Source organism: Staurois parvus, unplaced genomic scaffold (genome assembly GCF_062004578.1).
Source record: "Staurois parvus isolate SC_StPar_1 unplaced genomic scaffold, SC_StPar_1.0 ptg001436l, whole genome shotgun sequence".
NCBI classification, from domain to species: Eukaryota; Metazoa; Chordata; class Amphibia; order Anura; family Ranidae; genus Staurois; species Staurois parvus.
Window position 1 is genome coordinate 93,170 of NW_028319232.1, and position 25,603 is coordinate 118,772.

Sequence of the window (25,603 nt, forward strand, 5' to 3'; positions counted from 1 at the left end):
ATCTGTTGGAGGTTTGGTTCAGTTTGTTTGCACTGTGTTATGTTTAGTTTCGCACTGCGTTTGTATCGTTAGTCTTAATAAATTATATTATTTACTATATCTGAAGCCTTTGTTTCCCTGTGTCAGTCCACACACTTCTGGTCACACCCGCATCCCTGACAGTTGGGAGCATGAAAATTGTCCAAAATGTCTTGGTATGTTGACGCCTTAAGAGTTCCCTTCACTGGAACTAAGGGGCCAAGCCCAACCCCTGAAAAACAACCTCACACCATAATCCCCCCTCCACCAAACTGTACAATTGGCACAATGCGAGTACCCTTCTCCTGGCAAGCGCCAAACTCAGACACGTCCATCGGATTGCCAGATAGAGAAGTGTGATTGGTCACTCCAGGGAACACGTCTCCCCTGCTCTAGAGGAAACCAAAGAACCAGCAAACACAAATGCTCCTGCACTTAGGGATGGACTCGATGCAGGCTACAACCACATTAAGAATGTCCTGGAAAATGCACACCTTGCTGCCCTCAATAGAACGGGAAATCCAAATATACCGAATGAGGAAAGAACAAACAGAGGGAGCACAGGCCTAGTGCAGTGGTGGGCAACCTTTTTTTTCAACTGAGCCAAATCTCGCCAAAACCACGATTGAAATTTATTTTGAGAGCCACATTTTTAAAACTGAAAATACATCCCCCCATATAGTAATTCATCCCCCATAGTAATTCATCCCCCATATAGTAATTCATCCCCCATATAGTAATTCATCCCCCATATAGTAATTCATTCCCCATATTGTGTCAATTCACTTACCTTTGCTCCGCGCGTTCCTCTCGCTGTGTTCCCGCGCCGTTCCGGTCTTCAGTGCGGACTGTGAGAGGAGAGGAGTTTGTCACGCTGCCCCGCCTACATCCTGACAGCCAATGTTTGCCACGCTCCGCGGGCCGGATTAAAAGGTCCGCCGGGCCGTAGTTTGCCCATTGCTGGGCTAGCTGCAGAGTCCTCACTTTTGGGGCAGCCGCCCGAGAGGAGGGAGGGGAGCGGGCGCCCGGCACACAGAAGAGCCGCATTAATGTGTGTAAAGAGCCGCATGTGGCTCGCGAGCCGCGGCTTGCCGACCACTGGCCTAGTGCATTACCATAAAAAAATGTTTAATAAGAAATAACGTAGGTATTGTACTCACAAACAACAATAAAGTCAAGGCACGTCACAAAAGAACAGCTTAGCCAACACCGTGCTGAGTAGCAGTCCGCAATAGGGAGTGTAGACATCCAATAGGTTGACGCGTTTCAAGGACTTGCCTCCTCCTCAGAGCCACTTTATAGGAAACCGGTGTTTGCTGAACAAGTTTACAAAAAAGAGGTACATGAAGTCAGAACTTCTGCATCTACTGCTTCCAGGTGTATACGTCAACATTCACTGAAGATTCATCAAAGCCAGGGGCGGACTGACCATTTGGAAACTCGGGCACTGCCCGAGGGCCCGGGGTCAGTAGGGGGCCCCATGAGATGCCCCTGGTACCTTTTTCATAGGCTTTTTTGAGTTTGGCCAAGGACACAGGGGCCCCATGATCCCCTATTGCCCGGGGGCCCCATGAGTTGTCAGTCCAGCCCTGATCAAAGCAAAAGTTTGACTTTGCAAAAATGGAGTGGGGACAGCGTGGTGCATACTAACACATTAGGGCATTAACCTGCAAGGGACCATTTATTTATTTGTTTATTTTTGTTTACTACTGCTTTAACAAAGACAGTTTTCTGTACAATGTGATTTTTAAGGTGCCGAATACTGCAATACGTGTACAAAACTGTTAAAATTCTTAATTTTTTTAAAAACTTTGGCAAATTCCTAATAAGACTTTCTTTTTCTATATTATTATTATTATACAGTATTTATATAGCACCAGAAAGGTTTGCTCAGCGCTGTACATTATAGTGGGGGACAGAACATGAGACAAGACAGTAACAATACAATACATGAGGGGGTCATGGGCCCTGCTCTTTCGAGCTTACAATCTATATAACAAAATACATGAAAAAATACATTCAGAATCCTTCACAAATGTTTCACAGCATATTGTTCTTCATCTTCTTCCATTTAATGTAACTTGACAGCTGGAAAATTAGCTGGTGCTGGGCACCACCATAGTTTTAGCCAAGGATTGGAGACTTTACTCTTCCCAAGTCTCTAAGAAGCCTCTGGGCTCCAAAACCCTGCCAGGGTTTATCAAACCCTTTTCTCTGCTCAGAACCAACACTCCAGGGCCCTTCAACCTGCATGGGTTAGAAATCCTAATCCTTTCCAAATCTCTACGAAGCCTCTGGGCTCCAGACCCCTGCCAGGCTTTGTCAAACTTTTCTCTGCTCAAAACAAACACCCCAGGGAAGGCCTTTCAACTTGCATGGGTGAAAAATCCCAATCCTTCCCAAGTCTCTAGAAATCTTCAGGGTTCCAGACCCCTACCAGGGTTTATAAAAACCTTTTTCTCTGCTGAAAACACCTCGGGGCCTTTCCACGTGCATGGAACCTGCAAAACTGCACACGAAATTCCATTTTACCTTGTGACCTGTCATATCATGCCAATATTTATGTAGTATATATACTGTATATCTATTGTATGTGTGAGTATATATATAAATATATATATATATATATATATATATACAGTATATGTTGTGGCAGTGCTGTATCCTGCCACAGTCTAAGGCAAGGTTATAACCCATGATTCTCAACTATGCAGGTTGAGGGGCTCCAGGCAGTTTGCTTAATGCAGAGGAAACTGGTTTGTCAGTTTCCTCTTTGGTTTGTAAAGCCCGTGTTGGGACCTGTGGCCTGGAGATTTCCAAGTGATTTGGGAGGGATGAAATCTCCAATCCTAGGTCCATGTTTTGTGAATGGCCAGCATACTGGCCTTTTTGTACAGGCCTAACCATGGTTCTGGGCTCCACCACAGCAGACAGGAGGTCATTGCCCACTAGTCAGGAGGGCTCCACCTAGGAGAGGTGGGAGCCAGAGCAGCCAGGGGCTGCATACCTGAGAGAGCCAGAAGGCTAAATATTTGTTAATTTGTATTGATGAAGGTTTTCTATGGTGTTGAGATCTGGAGACTGGCTAGGCCACTCCAGGACCTTGAAATGCTTCTTACGAAGCCACTCCTTCGTTGCCCGGGCGGTATGTTTGGGATCATTGTCATGTTGGAAGACCCAGCCATGTTTCATCTTCAATGCCCTTGCTGATGGAAGGAGGTTTGCACTCAAAATCTCACAATATATGGCCCCATTCATTCTGTCCTGTACATGGATCAGTCGTCCTGGTCCCTTTGCGGAGAAATAGCCCCAAAGCATGATGTTGCCACCCCCCATGCTTCACAGTAGGTATGGTGTTCTTTGGATGCAACTCAGCATTCTCTCTCCTCCAAACACGACGAGTTGTATTTCTACCAAACAGTTCTATTTTGGTTTCATCTGACCATATGACATTCTCCCAATCCTCTTCTGGATCATCCAAATGCTCTCTAGCAAACGTCAGACGGGCCCCGGACATGTACTGGCTTAAGCAGGGGGACACGTCTGGCACTGCAGGATCTGAGTCCCTGGCGGCGTAGTGTGTTACTGATGGTAGCCTTTGTTACGTTGGTCCCAGCTCTCTGCAGGTCATTCACTAGGTCCCCCGTGTGGTCCTGGGATTTTTGCTCACCGTTATTGTGATCCTTTTGACCCCACGGGGTGAGATCTTGCGTGGAGCCCCAGATGGAGGGAGATTATCAGTGGTCTTGTATGTCTTCCATTTTCTAATTATTGCTCCCACAGTTGATTTGTTCACACCAAGCTGCTTGCCTATTGCAGATTCAGTCTTCCCAGCCTGGTGCAGGTCTACAATTTTTTGTTTCTGGTGTCCTTCGACAGCTCTTTGGTCTTCACCATAGTGGAGTTTGGAGTGTGACTGTTTGAGGTTGTGAACATGTGTCTTTTATACTGATAACAAGTTCAAACAGGTGCCATTGATACAGGTAATGAGTGCAGGACAGAGGAGCCTCTTAAAGAAGAAGGTCCAGGTCTGTGAGAGCCAGAAATCTTGCTTGTTTGTAGGTGACCAAATACTTATTTTCCACCATAATTTGCAAATAAATTCTTTCCAGATCAGCCAATGTGATTGTCTGGATTTGTTTTCTCATTTTGTCTCTCATAGTTGAGGTCTCCCTATGATGCCAATTACAGGCCTCTCTCATCTTTGTAAGTGGGAGAACTTGCACAATTGGTGGTGACTAAATACTTTTTTGCCCCACTGTACATACTGCGCGTATGTGTATATCTATATCTATATATATCTATATATATAGATATATATAATTTTTTGCTTTGACATATGTTATAAATATTGGTGTTAGTTTTGGGTGAACTGACCCATTAATATTTCCAGCCATGCAGCATTCAAAACGGAACATCGCCTGTCTTTTGGGGATGTTCATATTTTCACAAGGTGTCAATAGAGGGAGTTCCTTGCAATGCAGTGGGGCTGTCAGGCAGATTGTAATGGGCTGGATTGTACATTTTTACCATTAGACACTATGTGGAAAAATAATCCGGATTAGAAAACCTCTGCCTTAATGTGAGGGCGTTTTAATTACCGTCATTATTTGTGGCTGGCTCCTGCTGGCCTTTTGTTCTCTATGTATTTATTGTTTCCTTGGATGCACCAAACTTCCACTGCAAAAAACCTAAAGAGAACCTGTTAATTCATAAATGATACAAACAGAATTTTTGTGAGTTGAAAGAACAAACTCAGGTGCATACCCTGCATATAAATCCTTTTTAATATATTCAGTCTAAAAAAGCGATGCATTACCATGTATAACAAGAGCAGTGAGCACATCACAAGTAATGTCAGCAGAAATGCTCAATTCCTGCCCCTGCTTACCCACTTGCAGACCTACATCACCGGACCACCTTGCTCTTCCTAGAGTTTTCTTCACCCCCATGAACTTCCCTGAACTTGACTCCCCATTGGTAAAAACGCACATGGGCTCTGTCACACCCATGCGAAGGAGCCTTATAATGATTGGAAATTCTTCCATATTCCCCGTGAAATGACTGGCCTCAGGTGATACACAGAGATGAAACATAAGTTGTACCTGTTTATATGCAGTCTTCTCTTCTCTACATCCGTTCAAAATGCTGAATATATAAAGAGAGCTGATTGGAGGGAAGAGACACATCTCCGTCCACACAGCACACAGGGACAGAGCTGGGGCTGTCAATCTGCTGGAGGTCCTTCCCCTGTCACCATTTTTCTCTTGGTGTCAGGAAAACTTGTCAGAAGTGATCCATGCAGATAGCAGAGGAAGGAAACAGCAAACAGAAATGATGCTTAGTGCTCTGGAGTGAGACAAGTACACACTATAGAGGGATATGCTTTGTTCATATTTCATGTCTGAGGTTTACAACCACTTTAAAGCTGTGGTTTCCAGCCTTTTAGAAACCAGGGAACGGTAAATTCTTCTAAAATCTTCCATACCCCAAGAGTAAAAAATAGTTTATAATTGCACAATAAAAGGATAGGAATGCAAAATGTGTGCTAAAATGCCTAAACGCTCTGGATGGGACTAGGTGTCACTGTGAAGGGGATGAGGGCTATGGAGTGGGTTAGGAGACTCTGCAAAAGACTTTGTCTTCCTCTGGATCAACTGTGGGTATAGGATTATAACTATATATGACTTTGACAAAAAATGACTTACAGGCACATGTGTATCAAATGGAGAATGGGAGCCTTCACTGGTGTGTTCTTCTGGAAGCTAAAATGGCTCTAGACTGATGTGTGAGTGAAACTTTGTGTTTCAGAAAAGAATAGACTGCAGCTGCAGTGAACACCCGATAGGTGACTCCCTACTCAACATGATATGAATGCAGAACAATATTATTCATCTTTGCCTTCCTCTGGATCAACTGTGGGTATAGGATTATAACGTTTAAAAAAATTTTTTAATGGTTGAACTGGATGGACTTTTGTCTTTTTTCAGCCAGACTAACTATGTAACTATGGATGTTAGAAGGCCCTGCTAATTAGAGCTTACAATCTAAGAAGGAGAGTCAAGAGATACAAAAGGTAACAACTGTGGGGGATGAGCTGACAGAGAAAATAAAAGTACAGTTGTTAGGTGGTGGTGGTGGGTGGTGGGGGGGTTGGGTCAGGGTAGGCCCCTCTGAAGAGAAGGGTTTTCAGGGATCGTTTAAAAGTGCACAGAGTAGGAGATAGTCGGACAGATTGGGGTAGGGAGTTCCGTAAGATGGGAGAGGCTCATTAGAAGTCCTGGAGGTGAGTATGGGAGGAGGTGACAAGAGAACTTGAGAGCATAAGGTCTTGGTAGGAACAAAGAGTTTGATTTGGTTGGTATTTTGAGACCAGGTTACTGATGTAGCTGGGGGCAGAGTTGTGGATGGCTTTGCAAGTCTTTGTTAGTATTTTGAATTTATTGGGTTGGGTGAGTGGCAGCCAATGGAGGGATTGGCAGAGAGGGGTGGCAGACACTAAGTGATTGGTAAGGTGGAGGGAGTTTCAGTAGTCGAGAGATAACCAGGGAGTAAATTTGAAGCTTTGTGGTATCATTGGTTGAAAAAGGTTGGTATTTTGAGACTGGGGTAGGGAGGTCCATGAGATGGGAGAGGCTCAGTAGAAGTCCTGGAGGTGAGTATGGGAGGAGGTGACAAGAGAGATAACCAGGGAGTAATTTTGAAGCTTTGTGGTATCATTGGTTGAAAAAGGTTGATATTTTGAGACTGGGGTAGGGAGTTCCATAAGATGGGAGAGGCTCAGTAGAAGTCCTGGAGGTGAGTATGGGAGGAGGTGACAAGAGAACTTGAGAGCATAAGGTCTTGGTAGGAACGAAGAGTTCGATTTGGTTGGTATTTTGAGACCAGGTTACTGATGTAGCTGGGGGCAGAGTTGTGGATGGCTTTGTAAGTTCATGTTAGTATTTTGAATTTGTTGGGTTGGGTGAGTGGCAGCCAATGGAGGGGTTGGCAGAGATGGGTGGCAGACACTAAGTGGTTGATAAGGTGGATGAGTCTGGCAGCAGTATTCATGATGGACTGGAGGGGGGATAGCCTATGTAAAGGTAAGCCAATGAGGAGGGAGTTTCAGTAGTCGAGAGATAACCAGGGAGTAAATTTGAAGCTTTGTGGTATCATTGGTTGAAAAAGGTTGGTATTTTGAGACTGCGGTAGGGAGTTCCATAAGATGGGAGAGGCTCAGTAGAAGTCCTGGAGGTGAGTATGGGAGGAGGTGACAAGAGAACTTGAGAGCATAAGGTCTTGGTAGGAACGAAGAGTTCGATTTGGTTGGTATTTTGAGACTGCGGTAGGGAGTTCCATAAGATGGGAGAGGCTCAGTAGAAGTCCTGGAGGTGAGTATGGGAGGAGGTGGTATTTTGAGACCAGGTTACTGATGTACCTGGGGGCAGAGTTGTAGATGGCTTTGTAAGTTCATGTTAGTATTTTGAATTTGTTGGGTTGGGTGAGTGGCAGCCAATGGACTGAAGGGGGGATAGCCTATGTAAAGGGAAGCCAATAGGGAGGGAGCTGCAGTAGTCATTGGCACATCATTTCTAACCCATGCCAGTGGAAGAACCTGTAGACAATAAGGTACGTGAATGGGAGCCGTTTACAATGGTGTAAAAACACACAAAATCCAGCTTGGAAACCCATTCATAAACAAAGAGGTGTGAACGGGTTCCTAAGGAATAATTATGGCTCAATGGCTTGTCGCCTACGAAGGGCGGTTGCATAAATCTGACAGCATTTCAGCGTGAGCATCATGAACGCAAGGAGGATTCCCATTCTCAGCGTAGACCCCCCTCTCCTCCCTTCACCTTGGATCAGCCCACAGATCCATGAATAGCAGCACTCAACGCTGGCACAGGCACTCGGAATTTGATCACTTGCTGATTCAGATGACATGTGTAAAGCTCACTCCGGCAAACTGACACTGCCTATTTTTAAAGATGTCTTGTTGACAATGCATGTGCCTCACACTGTGCTACAGAACAAGCCGGTCGGGTTCAAAGAAAAGAAATAAAAAGAAACAGCAACCTTAATCCATGGGGCTGTTCTTTTTACAGGCCCTCCAGCGTGAGTCACTCCAAGAAGGTACAAAATATTTCCGAGCTTTTCTCTCCCATTAGTCACCTAACACAGGCAGTCACTAAGTCCGGGTGACAACATGGCCCTGGAGCAGAGCAAAGGCTACGCCATGGAGCGGGTTAGGATATTATTTGCTCTGATTTTTTGTTTCTGATTGCAGGGTGCGTGCACTAAAGGCTATAAATCACGAGTCGGATGCATGCTGAGAGGTGGAGCCGCCTGCCAATTAGGCAGCTGGGAGAATCCTGACAATATTGTCGGGATCCTTCCAGAGCTTGGAGTAGATCTGCCACATCCAGGGGCGGACTGACCATTTGGAAACTCGGGCACTGCCCAAGGGCCTGGGGTCAGTAGGGGGCCCCATGAGATGCCCCTGGTACCTTTTTCATAGGCTTTTTTGAGTTTGGGCAAGGACACAGGGGCCCCATGATCCCCTATTGCCCAGGAGCCCCATGAGTTGTCAGTCTGCCCCTGGCCACATCAGCTGATAGCGGGTAAGACTCTGCTATCAGCTGACCCTGGGTTACAGGAGAACAAGTGCAATCCTGTGACCCACAAGAGAGGTATGACCAAACAAATCTATGGTCCTACTTCTCCTTTAGACTCCATTCACACCTGGTTTTCTGGAACATGCAACAAAGTGCACAGGAAATGCGCATTTCAGATATATGCTGAAAACGCTCATCACGCTTGTCGTGATCCAGGCAATATCCGATTGCCTCTCAGGGGATCCAGGGAATATCCGATTGCCTCTCTGGGAATCTAGGGCATATTCGAGTGCCTCTCGGGGGATCCAGGGAATATCCGATTGCCTCTTGGGGGATCCAGGAAATATCCGATTGCCTCTCGGGGGATCCAGGGAATATCCGATTGCCTTCTGGGGGATCCAGGGAATATCCGATTGCCTCTTGGTGGATCCAGGGAATATCCAAATGCCTTCTGGGGGATCCAGGGAATATCCGATTGCCTCTCGGGGGATCCAGGGAATATCCGATTGCCTCTTGGCGGATCCAGGGAATATCCAAATGCCTTCTGGGGGATCCAGGGAATATCCGATTGCCTCTCGGGGGATCCAGGGAATATCTGATTGCCTCTCGGGGGATCCAGGGAATGTCCGATTGCCTCTCGGGGGATCCAGGGAATGTCCGATTGCCTCTTGGGGGGTCCAGGGAATGTCCGATTGCCTCTCGGGGGGTCCAGGGAATATCCGATTGCCTCTCGGGGGATCCAGGGAATATACCATTGCCTCTCGGGACATCCAGGGAATATCCCATTGCCTCTCGGGGGATCCAGGGAATATCCCATTGCCTCTCGGGGGATCCAGGGAATATCCCATTGCCTCTCGGGGGATCCAGGGAATATCTCATTGCCTCTCGGGGGATCCAGGGAATATCCCATTGCCTCTCGGGGGATCCAGGGAATATCCCATTGCCTCTCGGGGGATCCAGGGAATATCCCATTGCCTCTCGGGGGATCCAGGGAATATCCCATTGCCTCTCGGGGGATCCAGGGAATATCCCATTGCCTCTCGGGGGATCCAGGGAATATCCCATTGCCTCTCGGGAGATCCAGGGAATATCCGATTGCCTCTTGGGAGATCCAGGGAATATCCGATTGCCTCTCGAGGGATCCAGGGAATATCCGATTGGTTCTCAGGAGATCCAGGGAATATCCCATTGCCTCTCGGGGGATCCAGGGACTATCCGATTGCCTCTCGGGAGATCTAGGGAATATCCGATTGCCTTTTGGGGGATCCAGGGAATATCCGATTGCCTCTCGGGGGATCCAGGGAATATCCGATTGCCTCTCGGGGGATCCAGGGAATGTCCGATTGCCTCTCGAGGGATCCAGGGAATGTCCGATTGCCTCTCGGGGGGTCCAGGGAATGTCCGATTGCCTCTCGGGGGGTCCAGGGAATGTCCGATTGCCTCTCGGGACATCCAGGGAATATCCCATTGCCTCTCGGGGGATCCAGGGAATATCCCATTGCCTCTCGGGGGATCCAGGGAATATCCCATTGCCTCTCGGGGGATCCAGGGAATATCCCATTGCCTCTCGGGGGTTCCAGGGACTATCCGATTGCCTCTCGGGAGATCTAGGGAATATCCGATTGCCTTTTGGGGGATCCAGGGAATATCCGATTGCCTCTCGGGGGATCCAGGGAATATCCGATTGCCTCTCGGGGGATCCAGGGAATGTCCGATTGCCTCTCGGGGGGTCCAGGGAATGTCCGATTGCCTCTCGGGGGGTCCAGGGAATGTCCGATTGCCTCTCGGGGGGTCCAGGGAATATCCCATTGCCTCTCGGGGGATCCAGGGAATATCCCATTGCCTCTCGGGGGATCCAGGGAATATCCCATTGCCTCTCGGGGGATCCAGGGAATATCCCATTGCCTCTCGGGGGATCCAGGGAATATCCCATTGCCTCTCGGGAGATCCAGGGAATATCCGATTGCCTCTTGGGAGATCCAGGGAATATCCGATTGCCTCTCGGGGGATCCAGGGAATATCCGATTGGTTCTCAGGAGATCCAGGGAATATCCCATTGCCTCTCAGGGGATCCAGGGACTATCCGATTGCCTCTCGGGAGATCTAGGGAATATCCGATTGCCTCTCGGGGGATCCAGGAAATATCCCATTGCCTCTCGGGGGATCCAGGAAATATCCCATTGCCTCTCGGGGAATCCAGGGAATATCCAATTGGTTCTCGGGGGATCCAGGGAATATCCAATTGCCTCTCGGGAGATCTAGGGAATATCCCATTGCCTCTCGGGGGATCCAGGAAATATCCCTTTGCCTCTCGGGGGATCCAGGAAATATCCCATTGCCTCTCGGGGGATCCAGGAAATATCCCATTGCCTCTCGGGGGATCCAGGGAATATCCAATTGGTTCTCGGGGGATCCAGGGAATGTCCGATTGCCTCTCGGGAGATCTAGGGAATATCCCATTGCCTCTCGGGGGATCCAGGAAATATCCCATTGCCTCTCGGGGGATCCAGGAAATATCCCATTGCCTCTCGGGGGATCCAGGGAATATCCAATTGGTTCTCGGGGGATCCAGGGAATATCCAATTGCCTCTCGGGAGATCTAGGGAATATCCCATTGCCTCTCGGGGGATCCAGGAAATATCCCATTGCCTCTCGGGGGATCCAGGAAATATCCCATTGCCTCTCGGGAGATTCAGGGAATATCCCATTGCCTCTCGGGGGATCCAGGAAATATCCCATTGCCTCTCGGGAGATTCAGGGAATATCTCATTGCCTCTCGGGGGATCCAGGGAATATCCGATTTGCCTCTTGTGGGATCAGGAAAGATTTATTTCCCCTTGCAGTAGCAAATTGGATCCTGCTTTGCTGAGTTTTTTTTTTGCCTTCCTCTGGATCAACTGTGGGTGTACGATTATAACTTTATTTTTGGTTGAACTGGATGGACTTTTGTCTTTTTTTTCAGCCAGACTAACTATGTACCAATAATTGTTAATGGCACCCCATGCGCAGGAAGCAGGTGAGGGTTTGCTGTGCAGCAAACACAACACAAATGTGCCAGAATGAGTGAAAAAACATGTCATGCTCCTTTCTAAAAAAGGTTTTGGAGCTTATCTGAGGCATTTCCTTTTGAGTGAATGGGCTGCCCTATTTGCAATGGACAGAAATGCTCCAAAATGCACAAAAAAAGCGCAAGCAAGAATGCAAGTTCCTGCTATGCTCAGGCTCAGCCTTAAATTTACACACTTTCTCCAAAAATAATCCATACATATCCACCACTCAATGGCCCTGTAATCGGTTTTTCATGAAATGATTTTTTATTGTGATTTTCTTTCACCTCAAAGTGGTTGAAGGTTTTTTACCTTCATGCATTCTATGTTTGAAGGTAAAAAAACCTTCTGTGTGCAAGAGTGCCCCCAGCCCCCTCAATATTTACCCGTGCCCATCGAGATCTAGCGATGTGCAGGACAGCTCTGGCTGTCCCTGGTCTCTGCCTCCTCATTGGCTGAGACCGCAAGCGGAAGCCATTGGCTCATTGTCAATCACAGCCAGTCAGCCAATGAGGAGAGGGCCAAGCCACGGCTCCATGTGTGAATGGACACACGGAGCAGCGGGTGCCCCCATAGCAAGCAGTTTGCTGTGGGGGCACCCGACAGAAAGGAGGGGCCAGGAGAGCCTGCGGGGGACACGAGAAGAGGAAGATCCAGGCTGCTCTGTGCAAAACCACTGCACGCCGCAGGTAAATATAGACATGTTTGTTATTTAGAAAAAAAAACAAATGTAAGTACAGCCCATACCTGTGGAGGTGGAGAAACATTGTATTAGTCAGCACTGTTACAATGATCACTTCTGGGTCCTTTGCCGAGTGGCTGCCCTTCTGTATAGTGAACACAGGGAGGCGCTCCCTTGGCATAGCTGCCATTTACAAAATGCTTTTTATTCACTGAATACAAGGCATCTCCTGATTGGAGTAGGTGGAGAAGCAGGGCCGTGATGTCACAATCTCCACCTAGTCCATTCATAGAATGCCTTTTTTTTTTTTCCTTCCATCCAGATATGCAGTTATTTAGTATTTGGTTAGATCTACACTAGGGGTACACTACACTAGGGGTCTGTTTATATAACATTTACTGGATGAATGCCACAAGCGAACAAAACAACTTTTCCCCATATACTGTGTAACATGTCCTTAAGCTCCATCTAGTGGCCATATGGTGGTATTTTTCTCAAATAACTCAATCAATGAAAATACCGTATCTGTCCACTAGATGGCGCTGATGATGAAAGAAAAAAAATATATTAGGCAAAACACAGAAAATAATTTATGACCGGGTGAATGCTTGTGATGTTCGTCAAGGGATTTTCTTTTATAAATAGACCCCTTCACATTGTGTAATGCGTTTTCTGGTGTGAAAGTGCATTAACATAACTAATTTTCGTGTGCTGACAGTGTATGAAATTTGGACATGCATTTTTTTTCACACCTGTTTGTTGTGGTGCTCTAAAACACGAATGTGAAAACAGATTGGTGCCATTCAAAATGAAATGTAAATGATGCAGTAGGACAATGCACAAATCCGAATGGAGCCCCATGCACTGGCCCTGCTCCAGGATCCATTAGCACTCTGGAAATCCATTTATTTCACCCCAGGATGGTCAGAGGGGGTGTCTACAGATGTCACCAGGGCTGTGGATAAGGGGGTACCACCAGTCCTCCTGTATGGGGCCCAGGCCAGCAGGGGGGCCCAGGCAACTGAGTGAATCAAATTTGTGGGCAGGGAGGGTGATTGAACTGGGGGGGGGGGCAATTACTGGAATCGATCCCCTGTATGGTTCTCTCTGCAGCAGCTGAAAGCTAGCTTCTCCTCTCCCTCCCGATGGCTTTCATCTGCTGCAGGGAGAGACATACAGGGAATAGGTTCCAGTAATTTCCCTCCCCGCCGCTCCCATCACCTTCCCTGTGCACCATATGTTTTCCTTTGCTGCCCAGGCCCCCTTTTGTGCCCCCACCTTCACAGTGCTGCCGGCTTCCCTCCTCTCCTTCCCACCCGGCAACTGCAGTCACGCAATAGGATCCTTCAGGATGGAGACGGTCTGGTAAATATGTCACATTTACCAACCTCTTCCTTTCCTGAATAAACACAATGAGTGATCAGTACCTATCACTCATTGTGTTCATTTGTAAATGAAGCATAGTAAACTGTGATTTTTTTTTTTTTTTGAGGGGACCCTGTCAGGTTGGCTGTATTGGGGCCCAGGGGCGGACTGACCATTTGGAAACTCGAGGGTGGGGTCAGAAGGGGGCCCCATGAGATGCCCCTGGTACCTTTTTAATAGGCTTTTTTGAGTTTGGGCAAGAACACAGGGGCCCCATGATCCCCTATTGCCCGAGGGATCCATGAGTTGTCAGTCCACCCCTGATGGGGCTCTGTGGTTTCTAACAGCAGCCCTGGAGGTCACAATATGTCTACAGACATAAGATTGGTTACTGATCCATTTATCAGTCAGATCATGATAGAGAGTCATCCCTTGCCTATGGTAGTGATCTAAGTACAACAACCCCCAGCAGAATGCATGTTGTCTGATCGGATTGCAATAGACAGGAGGTCGGGTGCTGCTGGTTCTTTAACATCATGAACTGCTTTCTTCACAGCTTTATTAAAGATTGTTTTGGGCATTTTTCAGCATGTGCTGACCGAGTTACAAATGACCGGGGCAGCGATGTGACCTGGAATTGCATGCTGATGAAACAAACGCCCTCAAAGATAATTTGCATTGCTGACAGATGTTGCAAATCTATTTTAATGTGAGAAAAGGGATGGGAGACTGTGACATAAAATGCCACTTTGACTCTGGAAGTTTATGAGACGAAACTTTCCAGATGGCCATATATTAGGGTACGTATGAATGGCAGTTAATGTTCGCCTTGCGACAGTTGCAACTAGCTCATAAATGTGCATGACATCCTTTTAGTTTTATTGGGGAGCTCATAACAGATTTATTTTCATGTGTTTGCTGCTGTTTACATCTAGAACAAGTGGAGGAGTCATTTTTGCAAAAAGGTGGCTTAGTTATAGGCAGAATGTAACAATTGCGCCCCATCATTGGTATTAGTGGGAGGAATAGTGCCCCATCATTGGTATTAGTGGGAGGAATAGTGCCCCATCATTGGTGTCAGTGGGAAGAATAGTGCCCCATCATTGGTGTTAGTGGGAGGAATAGTGCCCCATCATTGGTATTAGTGGGAGGAATAGTGCCCCATCATTGGTGTCAGTGGGAGGAATAGTGCCCCATCATTGGTACCAGTGGGAGGAATAGTGCCCCATCATTGGTGTCAGTGGGAAGAATAGTGCCCCATCATTGGTGTCAGTGGGAGGAATAGTGCCCCATCATTGGCGTCAGTGAGAGGAATAGTCCCTCATCATTGGTATTAGTGGGAGGAATAGTACCCCATCATTGGTGTCAGTGGGAGGAATAGTGTCCCATCATTGGTGTCAGTGGGAGGAATAGTGCCCCATCATTGGTGTCAGTGGGAGGAATAGTGCCCCATCATTGGTATCAGTGGGAGGAATAGTGCCCCATCATTGGTGTCAGTGGGAGGAATAGTACCCCATCATTGGTGTCAGTGGGAGGAATAGTGCCCCATCATTGGTGTCAGTGGGAAGAATAGTGCCCCATCATTGGTGTTAGTGGGAGGAATAGTGCCCCATCATTGGTATTAGTGGGAGGAATAGTGCCCCATCATTGGTGTCAGTGGGAGGAATAGCGCCCCATCATTGGTATTAGTGGGAGGAATAGTGCCCCATCATTGGTGTCAGTGGGAGGAATAGTGCCCCATCATTGGTATTAGTGGGAGGAATAGTACCCCATCATTGGTGTCAGTGGGAGGAATAGTACCCCATCATTGGTGTCAGTGGGAGGAATAGTGCCTCATCATTGGTGTCAGTGGGAGGAATAGTGCCCCATCATTGGTGTCAGTGGGAGGAATAGTGCCCATCATTGGTATTAGTGGGAGGAATAGTGGCCCATCATTGGTATTAGTGGGAGGAATAGTGCCCCATCATTGGTACTAGTGGGAGGAATAGTGGCCCATCATTGGTGTCAGTGGGAGGAATAGTGCCCCATCATTGGTGTCAGTGGGAGGAATAGTGCCCCATCATTGGTGACAGTGGGAGGAATAGTGCTCCATCATTGGTATCAGTGAGAGGAATAGTGCCCAATCATTGGTGTCAGTGGGAGGAATAGTGCCCCATCATTGGTGTCAGTGGGAGGAATAGTGCCCCATCATTGGTGTCAGTGGGAGGAATAGTGCCCCATCATTGGTGTCAGTGGGAGGAATAGTGCCCCCTCAGTGGTATCAGTGGGAGGAATTGTGCCCCATCATTGGTATCAGTGGGAGGAACAGTGGCCCATCATTGGTATCAGTGGGAGGAACAGTGGCCCATCACTGGTATCAGTGGGAGAAATAGTGGCCCATCATTGGTGTCAGTGGGAGGAATAGTGCCCCATCACTGGTATCAGTGGGAGAAATAGTGCCCCCCTCATTGGCGTTAGTGGGAGGAATAGTTCCCTATTGTTGATATTAGGGGAAGGAGTAGTGCTCCATCATTGGATGTCAGTGGGAAGAATAGTGCCCCATTGTTGGTTTCAGTGAGAGGAATAGTGCCCTGTTTTTGGTATCTGTGGGAGGAATAGTGGCACCTCATAGGTGTCAGTGGGAGGAATAGTGCCCCATTGTTGGTGTCAGTGGGAGGAATAGTCCTAAATCTTTGGTGTCAGTGGGAGGAATAGTGCCTCAAAGGCCAAATAAAGGCAAGCAAATGGCCACATCTAGCCCCTGGGCTGCAGTTTGCAGACCACTGGTCTAATGTAATCCTTCTTCATAATGTCAGATAAGTATGGGGTGCCCTTTAAGCTGCCTGGCAGAATATTAGCCCCCAGCTACAAATATATGATGAATTTCACAATAAACAAGAACAACAAATGCTGTAGCTTATTTGTGGTGTCATGAAAAGTAGAATGCTAAACATTTCAGAATCAAGGTCCATGGGCCCATTCGCTTGAACTTTTGGCTCTGGAACTCAACAATAACTAAGTTCCATTTGTGTGTAGTAGGAGGTAGGGATCGTGTGGTGGTAGTCATGTCCATCAGGTTTCCCTCCTCGTTGGGCACCAAGGAAGGGTCACATTAGAGGCTTACCCTGGGGTGGGTTCTTTTGGGCTACGCTAGGCTTTTTGGATAGGATCACTGCCTTACACATGGGGTACCTTTACTTGAACAGATGGCTGTACTATAGTCAACTCTCTTGATATAAATATATGCCACCATGGTCACTGATGCATTTATGAGGAAAATGCAGAGCCCTCTCCACCTGTCCAGCGTATCGCCGCTACCTCACTCCCAGTAACTATATGGGGTGCACCTAACATGCACTTTCCTTTTCTTCTTCTGTACCTTTGCACAGGCTGGGGACCTCTGTGGTGCTGATCTGCTCCCATTGCTATGGGAGATAGGCCTGCTCACGGAGAGAGTGCTGACAACAAACCCTGCAAGAGGCTATCCCACCTGTCACATGCTTACGATGGGCTTCTGGAGAATCCTTGTTAATCCTTGCTACAGTTATCCTTGATAACCATTTGTATCTTCACACTGTATGAACTCCTACACTGTTACCTTCATACCCCAATGTGCTTAGCTGACCCAAACTGCAGGCTATGGGTGCCGATTATTGCATTACGCCCCTTTGAGTAACTTCAGACCAGACCTGGTGTCAGGAATCTAGGAGTGACCAGAAAGGTGTGGACTGACACAGGGAAACGCAGGTTTCAGGTATAGTATAATAATACAGTTTATTATTAGCCACACATATATATATAAACGCACAGTGAACAAACCAACCTTCCACTAATCTTAGTAGGTGCAGGAACACAGGCGTAGTCAGGGCTGGAGAGGTGGAATGGTCAGGCCGGCCGTAGGGTTCTGTAATGACCGTTCGGTGGTACCTCTAGCGGTTCCCAGGACAGGATTCCTCAGGGCGCGGAGTCTAAGTCCCAGTCTGCTTATTCACCAGGGCCCCTGATGGTGGGGATGGACTTGGAGCAGACAGGAACCAGGTCGAGGCCCCTGAGTACACCTGCTAGTGGTAGAGGGATCTGCCAGAGGTATGTGCAGGTAGGAAGCCTGATGTGAAGAGGCAGAAGGTGTGAGCAGGGATGGCTGCATCCGTGCACGATGGATGGATGGCAGAGTAGTTAGCGTGGTCAGACGGGCCAGGTCAGCAACGTGCGGGCAGCAAGGTACCAAAGAAGCAGGCAGAGAATGGTCAAGGTCACAAGCTGGGTTCAGTAACTCACGGGCAGCGCAGTACAGGGGATCAGGCAGAAGGATGGTCAGGCAAGCCAGGGGTTCAACAGGAGACGGTCAGCAGAGGTCAGGATCAAGCAGGGTCAGCAACAAGGCAGGAACACAAGATACCAGGCACAGGGCTCATGGGAGAACATACACCAAGGCCCAGATCACAGGCCTGGTCATGCCTTAAATACACCTTCTGCAATCAGCCCCAGGTTTGGCTGATTGCAGGAGTGAGCTTCTGGCTGCTGAGAGCACCTGCTGGTCAGCTCTGGTACTGCAGCCCACACGGCAGGTGAGTCCCACCACCAGTGCTGAGTCCATTCCTGACACCTGGCTTGTGGCTGCCCCAGCATACCTGCACAGGAAAGAGTTCATAACTGGCTGAGTCCATAATGGTAGTATCCTGGATTGGCATCATTAGGGCAGACTACAGGTCTCAGCAATTCCCCTAGGCTGTAGAAGGAGTTTGAAGCCAGTTGTCCATTAACTGGCACTCCAGCCTCTGCAAATTCAGCAGGCTAGCAGGACGGACTCCAGCAACAGTAACAGAAGAAAGCGCGGAATTTCATTGGCTTTTTTGCACACTTGGGTTCGGACCCCTGTCCCTTTTATAATGCACAGAACCAGTGGGTCAGACCCCAAAAAAAACTGCCAAGAAAGAACTGGGAAACAGAATTAACACTAACCCTCCCGACTGGGGCAGAATAAAACTCTACCTGCCTACATGCATCCCATAATTTACTGAATGCCTTTCAGCTGGTGGTTTAGGTGCTCACATTGCGTAGTGCAGGGGTATCAAAATCCATTTCATCATGAGCCGTATCAGTATTAAGGTTGCCTTCAAAGGGCTGGTTGTATCTGTAAGACTAGAGGTCCAGAGCACTCCACCCCCCATTACATCAGATGTCAAGAATACCACACCCTCTCTAACATCACCGTGCACCCCCTCTGGGAGCAGAGATGGAAAGCAGAAAGTGCCGGGTCTGGAGGAGGACCAGAGGAGGAGTGGAGTCAGTTACCAGAATCTGCTGAATGCTGAGACCAGGGGAGGCAGAGATGAAGGGGTGCTGCAGCTGCACTGAGAGGTACCACTGTTTCTATTGTTTTTATCTTGGTTCAATAAAATGGACTGTTTGGAGTTCAGCCGATCAGACGTCCTTTGTTCTCATCTATGCAGCACATGAACTGGGCTAGCGCCTACAGGCGTTGTTCTTGGAGACTGGGAGTCTCTCTACCTTGAGCAGCTGTAAACTCCACAGTGGAAGGCCTAAATGAGAGTATTAAATTAAATGGACTGATCCACCTTCACCTACCCCCCCTCAAAACTAAAATAAACATCATCTAAAGAAAAAAAGATATTTTATTTACTTACAGGCAAATTTCAGCTAAACGGCTCAATGAGTGAAATTGAGGTTTTCAACTTTTGGCAAATTGTCGCTAATGAAAAAATTAGATAATTTTGCAGAAAACTCATAATTCCTTAAATTCAGTTTGCTTATCGCAACAGTCAACCAACCAGCATCTTTGGTTGCAGAAGGAGACAACAGCCTAACGAAGAACCCTTTGCACCCATGCTGAGAAAAGCTCCGGTTGGTTTCTATATAAATTCTACATAAAATTCTCTTTGCCGCCTGTCATAGTATTTCATTGCTATCTCTGTAAATCATCATCTGTCATGCCATTGGAAACATATGACATTCCTGGATGAAGTATCACAGTCCGGCGTATTACCACGGCAACACGGCATCCCCTACATCCCTCCAATCGTGAGCTGCCGCAAGGTGGCAATTTTGTGTTGGGCCGCAGGTTGGACACCCCTGGTTTGGATGTTATCTTGATCATCTACGGTGTGCTGCAGATACGGTATATGTTTGGACCTATGGCAGGGGTGTCAAACTGGCGGCCCTCCAGCTGTTGTGAAACTACAAGTCCCATCATGCCTCAGCCTTTAGGAGTCATGCTTGTAACTGTCAATCTTGCAATGCCTCATGGGACTTGTAGTTTGGCAACAGCTGGAGGGCCGCCAGTTTGACACCAGTGACATGAGCGGACGGACCATTTGGAAACTCGGGCACTGCTCGAGGGCCCGGGGTCAGTAGGGGGCCCCATGAGATGCCCCTGGTACCTTTTTCATAGGCTTTTTTGAGTTTGGGCAAGGACACAGGGGCCCCATGACCCCCTATTGCCCGAGGGCCCCATGAGTTGTCAGTCCGCCCCTGCTATGGTGTTACCAATTTCCAGCTGGTATTTGTTTTAGCACCTGATTACTCTTTGACTTTTTCAGGTGATGGGAATATCGCACGTTAATGTGCATTAATTGACGCACCACATTGGAAGTCCTGAATGAAATGGACTGAATTACCTTCACCTACCCCCCAAAACTGAAATAAACATCATCTAAAGAAAAAAAGATATTTTATTTACTATTATTTATTTAAGTAAATTTCAGCTAAGTGGCTCAATGAGTAAAATTGAGAGTTTCCACTTTTGGCAAAATTTTGCTAATGAAAAAAAATGATAATTTCGCAGCAAACTCATATTTTCCTGAAACTCGCTTTGCTTATGGCCGCAGTCAACCAATCAGCATCTTTGGGTTTGCAGGAGGAGACAAGAACCTCCAGAAGAACCGTTGGCACCCATGGCGTGCATTGAGTGTGGGCAAGGACACAGGGGCCCCATGATCCCCTATTGCCCAGGGGCCCCATGAGTTGTCAGTCATCCCCTGTTCCAGTAGCAAGGCAGATGATAATTTACAGAGATAGCAATGAAATACTACGACAGGCGGCAAAGAGAATATTACGTAGAATTTATATAGAAACCAACCGGAGCTTTGATCAGCATGGGTGCCAACGGTTCTTCCGGAGGTTCTTGTCTCCTCCTGCAAACCCAAAGATGCTGATTGGTTGACTGTGGCCATAAGCAAAGCGAGTTTCAGGAAAATATGAGTTTGCTGCGAAATTATCAGGTTTTTTTTCATTAGCAAAATTTTGCCAAAAGTGGAAAAGCCAAAACTTACTTGAAAGTACATAAAATATCTTTTTTTGGCAAAATTGTGCTAATAAAAAAAAAAAGATAATTTCGCAGCAAACTCATATTTTCCTGAAACTCGCTTTGCTTATGGCCGCAGTCAACCAATCAGCATCTTTGGGTTTTGCAGGAGGAGACAAGAACCTCCAGAAGAACCGTTGGCACCCATGGCGTGCATTGAGTGTGGGCAAGGACACAGGGGCCCCATGATCCCCTATTGCCCAGGGGCCCCATGAGTTGTCAGTCATCCCCTGTTCCAGAGGCAAGGCAGATGATAATTTACAGAGATAGCAATGAAATACTACGACAGGCGGCAAAGAGAATATTACGTAGAATTTATATAGAAACCAACCGGAGCTTTGATCAGCATGGGTGCCAACGGTTCTTCCGGAGGTTCTTGTCTCCTCCTGCAAACCCAAAGATGCTGATTGGTTGACTGTGGCCATAAGCAAAGCGAGTTTCAGGAAAATATGAGTTTGCTGCGAAATTATCAGGTTTTTTTTCATTAGCAAAATTTTGCCAAAAGTGGAAAAGCCAAAACTTACTTGAAAGTACATAAAATATCTTTTTTTGGCAAAATTGTGCTAGTAAAAAAAAAAATGATAATTTCGCAGCAAACTCGTATTTTCCTGAAACTCGCTTTGCTTATGGCCGCAGTCAACCAATCAGCATCTTTGGGTTTTGCAGGAGGAGACAAGAACCTCCGGAAGAACCGTTGGCACCCATGCTGATCAAAGCTCCGGTTGGTTTCTATATAAATTCTACGGAATATTCTCTTTGCCGCCTGTCGTAGTATTTCATTGCTATCTCTGTAAATCATCATCTGCCTTGCCTCTGGAAACACATGACGTTCCTGGATGAAGTATCACCGTCCGGCGAATTACCACGATTTCGATTAACCGGCTTTGACGCCGACTGTTGGTATAATGGGCAGGAATGCTATGTGTTCCTGGGAATCGGACTGTGCTATTGCACTATGGGAACCGTCCGGTCCTGTTCTCTGATTGTTCTCTGGGTTGTCAGCTTCACGCATTCATAAGTGCAATTTATTATCACGCCGTGAGTATTACCAGACTCTGGCTTACATATAATAGCCGAGCCCCGGAGGGGTGCCTGGGGACATGTGTGATGTGAAGCTCGTAGACTCCCCTCACATCCCTGCCATATAGTACGGTCCTGACTGTCTGGGATGTGCTGTTCAGGTGGCTAGTGTACAAGGCAGGGGGAGGATGCACAGCAGCACCCCGAGGGTCCAGAGGAAAAAGAGGGACTGCCAAGCTGGACTTAGTAAATGCAATGCAGCCGCTAGATTAAGGCTCCTCTAACCTTTTCCCCTTGACCTCCCTATGAAATACCAGACACCTGACACTAACAGAACCACCACCCCCCTTCTCCTGCCAGTGACACTATACCCTGCACAAAGAAAAGCTTGTACAAAGAGGAATCACTGGAGACCAGCGGTCCTACACGCCGTGCAGTCCTAGGGAGCATGCCAGTCCAATGCCAAGCCATACCGTAAGGAACACGCTCTGCAAGTGTCCACCCTTGTGCCTCGGAGACCAAGCTGTCCCTACACGGCACGTGTGCCACAATGCCAGGCTGGAGGAAGAACCTGGCTCTGTGTCTGCAGAGAATGCAAGATGACGGTAGGACTACAGCCTGTTTTGTTGGCATTTGCAGCATAGTCCCGTGTTGGAGCTTTTTGACCACTTTGATGCTGGGAGAGAAAAAAAGACCTTTTAAAGGTTTGATATAGAATGCCAGGGCGGTGAGAGAATAAACTCTGAAAATAATATTTATTCACTGACTTGTTACGTTTTACTTGTACAGGCTCTTGATATATCAGGTGTGCCCAATGAGAAAGTATTGCATTTGATTTTTATTTCATAGGAGTTACAGACAGGCAGCAAGACAGAACTGAGCATTTCCCATTGGGCATATGGTGGACTTTCAGGGCACATTTATACATTTTTTCACCCAAGACTCATTTAGAAAAATGTCTAGTGGGTGAAAGTTGCCTGAATCTTGGGTAAAAAAAAAATTAGAAATAGACCCCTACATTTTTTCACCCAAGACTCACACATTTTTCTCATTTAGAAAATTGTCTAGTGGGTGAAAGTTGCCTGAAAAAAAAATTAGAAATAGACCCCTAAGGGTCTTGACAGGCAAAACAGAACAATGTGGATACTGGGTACTATTTGAAAAGTTTATTTCAATGTAGTTAAAGTATCAGATGTGTCAGAGTTACACTTTAACTGATTCTCCCACAGCCTAAAGCCTATTGCTTTGTAGGAACTACAAGTCTCAGCATACTAGGAATGTTCTGACCTGTAGCTGCTTAGTGGTCTTTCTCAAAAGAACCCTTCAAATCATTTTCCATTGGGCATATGGTGAACGTTCGGGGCATATTTATAAATTTTTTCACCCAAGACTCACACATTTTTATCATTTGGAAAAATGTCTAGTGGGTGAAAGTTGCCTGAATCTTGGGTAAAAAAAATTAGAAATAGACCCCTACATTTTTTTCTCCCAAGACTCACTCATTTTTCTCATTTCGAAAATTGTCTAGTGGGTGAAAGTTGCCTGAAAAAAAATTATAAATAGACCCCTAAGGGTCTTGACAGGCAAAACAGAACAATGTGGATACTGGGTACTATTTGAAAAGTTTATTTCAATGTAGTTACAGTATCAGATGTGTCAGAGTTACACTTTAACTGATTCTCCCACAGCCTAAAGCCTATTGCTTCGTAGGAACTACAAGTCTCAGCATACTAGGAATGTTCTGACCTGTAGCTGCTTAGCGGTCTTTCTCAGAAGAACCCTTCAAATCATTTCCCATTGAGCATATGGTGAACGTTCGGGGCATATTTATAAATATTTTCACCCAAGACTCACACATTTTTATCATTTAGAAAAATGTCTAGTGGGTGAAAGTTGCCTGAATCTTGGGTAAAAAAAAAATTAGAAATAGACCCCTACATTTTTTCACCCAAGACTCACTCATTTTTCTCATTTAGAAAATTGTCTAGTGGGTGAAAGTTGCCTGAAAAAAAATTAGAAATAGACCCCTAAGGGTCTTGACAGGCAAAACAGAACAATGTGGATGCTGGGTACTATTTGAAAAGTTTATTTCAATGTAGTTAAAGTATCAGATGTGTCAGAGTTACACTTTAACTGATTCACCCACAGCCTAAAGCCTATTGCTTCGTAGGAACTACAAATCTCAGCATACTAGGAATGTTCTGACCTGTAGCTGCTTAGTGGTCTTTCTCAAAAGAACCCTTCAAATCATTTTCCATTGGGCATATGGTGAACGTTCGGGGCATATTTATAAATTTTTTCACCCAAGACTCACACATTTTTATCATTTGGAAAAATGTCTAGTGGGTGAAAGTTGCCTGAAAAAAAATTAGAAATAGACCCCTAAGGGTCTTGACAGGCAAAACAGAACAATGTGGATACTGGGTACTATTTGAAAAGTTTATTTCAATGTAGTTACAGTATCAGATGTGTCAGAGTTAGAGTTACACTTTAACTGATTCTCCCACAGCCTAAAGCCTATTGCTTCGTAGGAACTACAAGTCTCAGCATTCTAGGAATGTTCTGACCTGTAGCTGCTTAGCGGTCTTTCTCAGAAGAACCCTTCAAATCATTTCCCATTGGGCATATGGTGAACGTTCGGGGCATATTTATAAATATTTTCACCCAAGACTCACACATTTTTATCATTTGGAAAAATGTCTAGTGGGTGAAAGTTGCCTGAATCTTGGGTAAAAAAAATTAGAAATAGACCCCTACATTTTTTTCTCCCAAGACTCACACATTTTTCTCATTTCGAAAATTGTCTAGTGGGTGAAAGTTGCCTGAAAAAAAAATTAGAAATAGACCCCTAAGGGTCTTGACAGGCAAAACAGAACAATGTGGATACTGGGTACTATTTGAAAAGTTTATTTCAATGTAGTTACAGTATCAGATGTGTCAGAGTTAGAGTTACACTTTAACTGATTCTCCCACAGCCTAAAGCCTACTGCTTCGTAGGAACTACAAGTCTCAGCATACTAGGAATGTTCTGACCTGTAGCTGCTTAGCGGTCTTTCTCAGAAGAACCCTTCAAATCATTTCCCATTGGGCATATGGTGAACTTTCAGGGCATATTTATAAATATTTTCACCCAAGACTCACACATTTTTATCATTTGGAAAAATGTCTAGTGGGTGAAAGTTGCCTGAATCTTGGGTAAAAAAAATTAGAAATAGACCCCTACATTTTTTTCTCCCAAGACTCACACATTTTTCTCATTTCGAAAATTGTCTAGTGGGTGAAAGTTGCCTGAAAAAAAATTATAAATAGACCCCTAAGGGTCTTGACAGGCAAAACAGAACAATGTGGACACTGGGTACTATTTGAAAAGTTTATTTCAATGTAGTTACAGTATCAGATGTGTCAGAGTTAGAGTTACACTTTAGCTGATTCACCCACAGCCTAAAGCCTACTGCTTCGTAGGAACTACAAGTCTCAGCATACTAGGAATGTTCTGACCTGTAGCTGCTTAGCGGTCTTTCTCAGAAGAACCCTTCAAATCATTTTCCATTGGGCATATGGTGAACTTTCG